Consider the following 10,262-nt stretch of genomic DNA (forward strand, 5'->3'; position numbering starts at 1 on the left):
GTCCAAGACTCACCTAGAGAAGCCCTTGACTGGTCCTGATTAAACCTTTAGTGCGATCTCATCAGACCTAATCGTCCAGAGGCAAAACAGGGTCTTACAAGCCCTGCTGGCGGTCCGTGTTAGCTGCTTTAGTTTCCTACTCCCGTACATTCAAGGATGTCTCTACCTCAGGCCCTTTTGACCCATATTAAATTCTTTATCCTCCTTGAGGTAGGACTGCTACTGGCATGGCGACCATCTGGACAGAACCAAATTCACAAGATGGCAGCATAAATGAATAAGAAGGACTTCAGTGGGCCGGTGAGCACCAGGTGCTTGGGAAGAGGCTGGGCTGACTGCTGGCTGGCTGGGCTGGAAGCTGGTCGGCGGGGGCGTGCTCTGGTTGCACACTCAGTGGTCACAGATGGGTGGATAACAAAAGCTTCTATTCATGGCAAGACTCATTTGGTTGAAAGTGTGAGGTCCGTAGAGGTTCCTGCCAGGATTTAGATGGGAGATGGATGATGAAGTTGGAGTGGCTAGTGCCAGTTATCCAAGATATCCATGCTTTAGGGACATGGCATAGATTGATGCTGCTTCTCCGTTGACAGAAAAGACACCAGGGGAAGAAACAAACAAAAATGAACTTCCCCCAAAGCAAGTAGAACAGGTGTTATGTACTGAATATTTCTGGTTTGTGTCCTAGGTTTTCTGTGCCCTTTTTGTGAAAGAAATGGTTGGTTGGCGTGACTATGACATGGTCTAAGATGTCCTGTTGGAAAGGTTTTGCTCCAGGGACTCCTGCCATTAACAAGATTCTGTAGGAGCTTGATCAAGCAGCTTTACTACATAACATCAGTGCCTACACAGGGAAACATTATCTATCTATCTATCTATCTATCTATCTATCTATCTATCTATCTATCTATACATATATATACATAAATATATTAACTATATAATTTACACATGTATACACATATGCATATTGTATGATTCATTATAACACATATTTATGTATATCCTGTGTGTGCACATAATATATATATGTGTGTGTATATATATATCTATCTATATATATGTGTATATATAGATATATATATCTTTATATACACAGTCATGTACCACATGACACTATTTCTGTCCATAGCAAATCACATGGACAACAGTGGCTGCAAGAGATTACAATCACCAAGTTAGGTTGTAGTGGTCGTAATTTGTCTAAGACCTCTATGACATCCAGCAATACGTTTTTTGGAAAGCGGCCTCATTACTAAGTTGGGAGATACATGTGTAATGGAGAGATGCCCCCAAAGATGTTCACTTGCCTTGATTTCTCAAAACTTCTGGCCCTCAGATCCAACCCACTCTACTTCACTAGCAGCTAAAAGTCCTTTCCTGTGTACAAACATAATAGAAAGCAATTTCCCCCACAAGACAGCAGATTACCTGGCTTAAAAGCTGCTCCTTGCCTCATCTCCTGATTGCAAGGCCGAGACTCAGGCTCGAGTTGTAGTCTAACTTAGTCAGAGTTGTGAAGGTCTGTGCTCCCAATGGAGCTAGCACCTTGGCTTGAGATGACAGGGGAGAACCTAAGGGACTCTATTCTGAGGGTGCTCAGCCAAGGAGGCTGAGATCTGGCACAGAATCAGGGAGATTCATTGACTTTAGAGATAATGGCTTTAACACTGGGTCAAAGGACCCCAGGGAAGGCTCAAACACAGTCCTCAGACATTTACTAGAAGTCTGGAGAAAGTGGTGGACCAGATCCAGTAAGACTGAAGGGTCAAAATCACTGTGGCAGATGGCAGGCAAAGGCACCCAAAGGCTCCGAATGCCAGTAAGCCCTACCTTCATGAAGGAAGCTACACAGCACTGGGAAGCTCAGTGTGGTTCCCCTCTGTCGGCCAGATCGAACCAGGCACTGATCACAGAATCCAGCCCCTTGGTCGCATGGAGTTGTCTGAAACAGCAGAGGCCCCGTGATCAGGACCCGGAGCTTGGAGGGAAGCAGAGGTTAGAATTTTCATGATGTCAGAGAAGAGATCTAGAGTAATCGTCAGGGGGGTTTGATGCATAGAGAACACTGGGGATGGTTAACAAAGCACGGTGGGCAGAGAGAGGCCAGACAGCCACCAGGGGTATGTGCACTGTGTGCATCCTGCAAAGCAGAAGAATTAAACCATGACTGAGAGCAGGTTCCCTAGTCAGTTGTGATATCTTACTGAGTTCGGTGGCTCGGGCATGTCATCCCAATTACTGGAGGGACTGCAACAGGAGAATCTCAAGTTCAAGGCCTTTCTGGGCTTCTAAGTGAGCTCAGAGTCAGCCTGGGCAACCTAATAAGATACCTTCTCAAAATCAAAAGAGAAAGTGGGGCTGCAGAAGCAGCCCAGTGGTAGGGTGCTTACCCAGCATGCTTGAGACTCAAGGTTCAAGGCCCAGTCTCATAAAGGAACTAGTCACAATCTCTGTTCCACTTCTAGACACAAGCCAGTTTTCAAATCTCAAATTGGGAGGCTGAAAAAGTAAGAGATGCCCTAAAGGAAGGACTGTGCGACACTGTGACAAATATATATTTGAACAGGCCCCTCAGCTCAGCCTCATAAAGAGACTGTACACTCGGGAAAGGGGCTTCCCGGACATGTTAAGGACTTTTGGGCAAGGGGTTTAAGTCAACATCAATAGCCGAAGAATGTGGAATGAGGAACCGAGGGGAGAAAAATAATGTCCTGGCAAAGGTTGGCTTCCAGGCATCTGCAGACCCATCTAGATGACATTTTTCCTAGTCATGAAGGTAAGTGGGAAGCTTGTGAGACATTCCAGACTAGATAGTGAGTACACAAGAGGATGCACCCTGGATGGAAGGGGGGGATCAGCTGGTTACATTTAATGTCACATTAATATACAAGTCACCTTAACACATCTTACCGTACAACCTTAACGTACAACTGCCTTATCTTCACTCGAGATGGATGCTCGGGACGACTGTGAGTCACAGTTGCCTTGCCAATATGCTGTCTTTTTCAGAGCCAACTTCATGTGTGTGAGGGAAACACTGGAATGAAGGTCAGCAATGCCTTCCTTCATATGGAACAAACTGCAACACACGTTCACGGCTCTAACCCAGGGCCGTGGGAAGTCTCCTACCACTTCAGTTGGAGTATGATTTGGTGGCACTAAAGCCTGTGTTGAAGCCTTGTTTCTCAACACAGAAGTGTTGAAGGTTGGGCTTTCAGAAGCGTTTGAGCGGAGAAGTGTTTGGGGGCAAATCAACTTACTGTCCTGTGAGGGCAAGTTACAAGCCTGGTAGGACAAGGCCACAGTGAGAGTGGGTTGCTGGGTTGCTGTAGTTTCAGCTTTCTTTGTCCAAGCTCTTTTCCATAATGGCCTTTCCTCTTTTTGACACGCCTGGAATAGCATGAGTCTGCAAGAAGCTGAGCAGTGCCACCATTATGCTCCTGGACTTGGTGAATCACCAAGCCAGAAAACCTCTTTTCTTACAACTTAACTAATTGGTCTCTGGCATTCTGTTATAACAACAGACAATGGACTAAGACACCCACCTTCTTTCATAATATAATGCAAAGTGTTCTGTACCATCTGGATCTCCCAGTATATCACACTGGTTCAGTACATAGTAACAGACTTCAGTGTCCTGAGCACGGGGAGCCTTGGGTGGCAGCAGGTTAGATGTCTTGGTACCATATGCTCTAGAAAATGGAAGATAAATCCTTTAGACTCAAGGATACTGTTTTAATAAAACTTTCCAAACCTGGTAGCCAAGAACATCTCCTTCAAAGAGAAAGGCAACATATTTACTTTATAGCCATGAAAGACACTTCTTTCTTTGTTTCTTTCCTTGTCTTTGGGATCTGAAAGCTACACATTCTAGACCCAGGAAAATTGCTCTAACCATGGAACTTAGCCAGCATGGAGCTGGGCTGAGAATGGAAACAAATTCTGTAGCAGCTACAGGCTACAATGCAAACAGCTTTGCCACTTGGGCCATAGGTCTATCTGACCATTTGATGTTGAAGATGTTAGTAGTGGAAAGAGATGAAATGGGTAGATCAGAGCAAAACCCAGTGGTTCAACTACAGTACAGGCCCCTGGTGTTCTGTAGCAAGGTTACGCCTCTGGCAACAAAGAGATCTGTCTCTTCAAAATCAGTTCCTGGCATGTGACTGGGGTCTCTGGTGGGACATTTGCCCAAGAGACAAATGGCCATTTGTTCCTTTCTTTTATGATCTGAGCCCATTAGACCCAAGGTCCACAGGCAGGCAGACCCCAGAAATCTATCATAGGGTGGAAATGATACACTGAGAAGAATCATGAACAAGCTGCCTAACTAGGTAGCTCAGGCTCTGTCACCAGCCACAGTGGCAGCAAGACCCCTGCCCCAGATCTGGCCATGTAGATGAAGGTATATATAAAGTTGGTGTAGGTGGTGTGTGTGTATGTGTGTGTGTGTGTGTAGCAGATAGATGGTAGCTATGTGATAGCCTCATATGTATGTCTTGTGTGGTACTTTTGAAAACTTTCATGAGAATGTTGGTAATATTAGCAATGAGGAGGAGGCATCTTCCCAGTGTGTGGAGCTTTGGATAATACATTGTGTCATGTACTTTGTATTGAAGGAGAAGTGTTTTGAGCAGACAGCATGTATAAACTCAGAGGCGGTGCTGAACCACATTGCCAGCTGGGCAGTGGCTTAAAAAGTTGGAAAATCAGGGACAAGGATGCCTGGAGTGGAGACGTGTGAGCAGACAGCAGGGCGTAAACACATAGTGTGAAGATCTTTATGTCATGTGTAAACATTCACAAGAGCATCTGCTACAGGAGAGGGACACAGTAGGCAGAACCACTCAACCGGCTGTCATGAAGCAGGGGTTGTCAGTATTGATACAATGGGTACATTTATAAGGTGGCCACAGAAATGGGGTTGGGGTAGAGGGGACCAAGTGTATGAACTCCCATTCAGCAAGACTCTTCTAGTGCCTCTGAGCTTCAAATGTCCAATCTGTGGAGGACAGAGCACAGCTGAGTCCCTTGACATGCCACTCAGGGACAGTTACTGACCTCTTTGTAGCAAAATGATTGAAACAGAACCACTCTTATCATGGAAGAGTGAGCAGAGATAAAACCCTAGTTAAAATATTTATAGTTGAGATACGAAGTGTCCTCCAAAGGGTTTGTGTATTCAAGGCTTGGTCCAGATGCTAACGGTGTTCAGAGCTAATTCTTTGGAGAGGCAGCTGGTTTCTGAAGGCTCTGACGTTGACTAATGCTCCACGGGTTTAACATGTTTTTAAAAGTCTTGGGAAGTGACAGAGCTGTGGAGGAGAGCCAGGTAGGAGGAAATAAGTCACTTGAGGGCATGTCACTAAAGAGTACATCTGGTCCTTTGTTACTTTAACTTTTTGCTTTCCAGCTTTCATGAAGCAAGCACCCTCTGCAGCATGTCCCTGGCACCATGCTGTTCTGCCTTACCCTATGGCCCAAAGCTATGGATCTAATCCCTCGATCCGGGTAATCCGAGATTGGAACACATGAAACTGCTTCCTTCCCTCAGGTACTTGGCACAGTGATAAAGAGTCTGTCCAATGCATGAAAGCATGCTTTTCTTGCCCAGAGGCTTGAGCCAGAATAACTGATGGAAGGAAGGCTTGCAGGATGCAAGGTCCTGAACACCTCCCCCTCCTAGGAAAGGCCTTTCCCAGCAAAGGGGCTGTGAATATGGCCCCTGGGATATGCCATTAGGCTATAAAAAAACATGAATGAGATGATGCCAGCCCAGGTGAACAGTGCAGCAAATTGCTTGAGAAGCAGGTGCAGCAGATACAGAGGATGCTCCCTTAGCAGAGACCACAATCCTGGGCACCCTGGGCTCCTTGTGTCAAGACCAGCAGATGGGATGAACAGGAGGGGCATAGGGCTGAAGTCACAAAATGGGATTAAGGATGAATAGTAAAGCAGAGCTTGAGTGACTCGTTTTGGTACCTCTTGGCATTATTTTGCTTAGTTGTGGCTGAGGGACAGACTGAGCAGCACATGGTTATCAGGGCCTCAGGATGTTCTCTATTAAGGTTTGGATGAAGAGACTAGGTAAGACTAGCATACAAGAGCTGCGGAGCTCTTCGGTGGAAGGAGTCCACAGACATCAGTTATGGCCTTGAAATCGACTGCCATAGAGGGCAGCTGTACATCACTTCTCCCAGGCACCTGACCTCCCTCTTCCCAGGTCCCCCTCAGAAAGAGAGGATACTCAGAGACTAGAGGAGTTTCTCAGCTCTGTGTGGGGAGTTAGAGCTGTTCTTGCTTCAGGTAGACAGTGGAGAACAGTGAAGATGAACCTGTCAGATCCTTCAGTGATTTCCAGGAGACTGTGAGGAGTGTGGTGAGCAGATAGCTTCCAACAGCCACCCCTTCAGTGTCCTCAATACATTCAAAATGGCAGTACATTCCTGTTCTTCTATGACCTGCCCTCTTCCACTATATCCCTCTGCCACCACATCTCAACTTTTCCTTCCCAAGAAATTGAAGCTGGGACCTTGGTGTCTTGAACTCTGTAGCAATGGTTCTGATTCTGTCCTGTTCCCCAACTGGTTCTTGATCTGTCAGTAAAGAAGCCATAGGCCAATTGCTGGGCAGAAGGGATAGGTGGGACTTCCAGGTCCCTGGAGGCAAAGAGACAGACACAAGGGAGGAGAGGAGAGTTTCACCATGCTTCTGATGGAGAATGGTTGAAGGGTCGTGTGAGATCTCAAAATGGAGTGGTGATGGACATTTATCAGGGGATAAATGAGACTGAGCCACTAAAGTTTAGGGCAGGTGGGAGGTGTGGATATAAGAATAAGGAATAAGGGCACGATAGCTGTGTGCGTGTGCATGTGTGTGTGTGTGTGTGTGTGTCTAGGCTCCATAATGAGTGCATGGAGGTCAGAGGAGTACTTTCAGGAACCATCTCCCTCCTCCCACCTTTATTTATACAGGTCCCAGGTGCAGGCTGCCATGCTGCCACAACAAGTGCCTTTCCTTGCTGAGCCACCTTGCAGGCTCAGGGGTTCATTCCTAAAAACAGATTTTTAAAACACAGAGTAAACATTTTCAAATTTTCCATATTTTTCAGCAGAGTATGATGATAATCGTTAACTGCACACTGCAAATATTGAGTTTAGAAGATAAAACAAATGCTTTAGGATCCTACATTTCAAAAATTATTTCCCTAGGTTCTTTTTTTTTTCTGTTCTGGCTACATTTGTGTTCTATATTCTGGGTCTGGGCCAATATTCATATGAAAAATATGATGTTAGATCTTTGAAAAAATCAGAGTGATGCTTATTAATGTTTATTTATGAATCAGAATACTCCCTAAAGGCTCAATAACAAAAGATGTTCATATTTGAAATTTTAGTCATGTTCTAATGCCAACTTAAGTGTCTCTAATGGAAAAATTCATTATTATTCTGTGATGTTGGGATGCATCTGGGCCTCAGACATGGCAGGCAGGTTCTTTACCACGAAGAACCCAAGCTGCCAAGCAGTTAAAATCGTAAGTTCTAGGTACACTCAGGCAGCTGAAACCTCAGAACCGGCTTTCTTCAAATAACCTTGCTAGCACACTGAGGTTGGAGGGGCACAGGTTCACCATGTTCTCTGACCCCCAAGGAACAGCATGCGGTCAGTCTAGAAGACACTTCAACGACAAGCCAGAATCAGCTCCCGACCAAAGCTTTTTACAGGCAATACGCACAAGATGTTAGGGCAAGTGATCTGCCTTGTTGGGCACTCAGCTGAAACCGAGTGCTCACAGGTCGTTACACCTAACACTTGTGCCTTCTGTGGCAGAGATGAAACCTCCAAAGCCAGCTCCAGAGGAACGATGGTTCTTAGGATCGGTGATATATGGAATTCATGGTGGTAACTGACATGTCAACCTGATGTGGCAGAGAAACACCAACTATATAGGAAAGCACAACTTTGGGTGTGTCTGGGGGATTATTTCCAGAAACGCGGAGACCTGAAGTAGTCTGATGGAGTCACCTTGTCCACTAATGGACAGACTCAGAATCTGACAGTTCAAGTCTGCGGAAACTGGCCAGTGGGGCCCAGTAAAAAAAGTGTTGCACTGGTGATGTGCCTCCTATGAGTCTATCTTTATCCAGTTACTCGTTCCTGCTTCTCCTCTGTCAGTTTCACCAGGCACTGTGCCCTGACTCCCCATTAGCCCAAAACTGTGAAGTCTCTGGAGAGTCTGCTAAAATAATTCCTTCTTCACCTATGCCTGCATCTTGTCGCTGTGACACAAAGCCTGACCAATACCACTTATGATGTCAGTCATGTGCTGAATACAAAAGCCTAGGTCTACAAAGCCTGCCTGGGAAGGTAAACTTGAAGAGCTCATAATGTCGAGCCCAAGAACAGTGACTCTGCAGGGATGTATCACATAATGGACCAAGGCAGCTTTACACTCTTTTGGTTTTGTTTTATTGAGACAAGGTCTCACTGTGTAGTCCGAGTTGGCCTAGAACTCTCTCTATAGACCAGGCTGGTCTCTAGTTCACGGAGGTGCCCCTGCCTCTGCTTCCCAAGTGTTGGGATTAAAGGTGTGAGCCACTTTGCCTGGCCCTTTATATGTTAATTTTGTATTATCCTACTGGAGAATAATCTGACGATGTCTGTCAACTTTTCAAAGGCTCTGGCTTTCTGATCCAAGCAGCCTCATAGGTATGAAGACAGTTTGTAGATGATTTCAAACGTTAGAGAGGCACATCGAAAGCAGCAGAGAGAGTGAGAAGAGAAACTTAAGTGTCAAGCAATGAGGTACCAGTGAGACACATCAGAGCATAGGATGAATAATTACATTATATACAGAGGCTAAGATGATTCTCTGTGTCCTATTACAGAGACAGTTCCAAGATACACTTCATGAACCAAAAAAAAAAAAAAAAAAAAGCAAGGCTTGTGACCAAACATAAGCCATACCACTTGCTATGTAAAAAGAAAGCCATTACAACGCACACTTGGATTTGCTGTTATTTGTGTAAACTCTGAGAAGACACAAGAAAGGAACAAAAGATGTAGTACAGCTATTACAATGGGGCCTTTCAATGTCTGTCTTTCTTGCATTGCTGGAGTTTTGAACCTTGAGGAGGATTTCTGTTTAGAAATTAAGTTTGAACATCCTAACATCATCTCTCTGTAATGTAAAATATGAAACAAATTGAATTTTATTTAACACAGCGGACAGTTGGCATCACCCCTGCTGTATTTCTTGAGTAGAACAGACACCTGTCCTCGGCTCTCCTCTCCTTGGCTCCTTCCTGCCTGTCTCTCTCGTGGCTTTTCTCACTTAACACTCTGACTGTGTTACTTTGGGTTACCAAGAAGCATTCAAGGACAAGGAAGCTGTGAAGGGTTCCACACATTCAAATTGCATTGGAATGAGTGGGTTTGGCAGACCCAGATCCTGCAGGCAGAGTAGATAACCTATCTACTATTTTGCCTATTTTGCAGGTAATATTTACACTGCTTACATATAAATATTGTCCTTTGTGAAAGCCAGCGAGGAAAAGCACCAGCGACCTTATCCTCCGGTAAGGGCTCCACTGGGCTCTAAGTGGATTTATCCCCTTTCCTTGATGACAAATGTCAATTGTGGCTCACTTGGAACTCTGGCATGTCCCTGACATTAGTCTCAGTTGGAACTGTGGTCCCTCCCACCTTTGGCCCCATACTGAAACTAAGAATAACGTGAGGTTAAAAACCAAGTTACCAGTCTCCTTATCTCATATTCACTTTTACCAGTAGCATCAATGACATGTACCCACCATGGCAGCAGGGGTCTCAGTGGATGGGTGGTTCTGCTCCAGAGTGAGTTCACACTGAACACGGTCTCATGGAGAGCTCTACAGCACCAGAGGATTAACAATGACAGAGTGGATCAGAAGGTGGGGTTTTAGCTCCAGCACTACACACAGCTGTCAGCTGGCTGGAGCCAAGTCTCATTTCCCAACTCTGTCACTTTGGACCTGAATGACCTATCTGTGCATCCGTTTCCCTCATTGGAGAAAAAGTCAACAGGAAAAGCAATGGGAGTTCCTTTTCCAGAGGGGCTGGAAAGGGACATGTGACCTCAGGGGTGGCTCTATGACCTGGCAGCTGGAGAAGGCAACAGCAGCAGACTGAAGGCTGGATGCCTAGATGTGTATCTATCTTTTCAGTAATTCTCCGAGTACTAAACGGTAATGAAATAGAATTCAGCCCGAAAGTGGAGGGCA

Source organism: Mus caroli, unplaced genomic scaffold, assembly GCF_978045245.1.
Source record: "Mus caroli unplaced genomic scaffold, Mus_caroli_1 scaffold_11, whole genome shotgun sequence".
NCBI classification, from domain to species: Eukaryota; Metazoa; Chordata; class Mammalia; order Rodentia; family Muridae; genus Mus; species Mus caroli.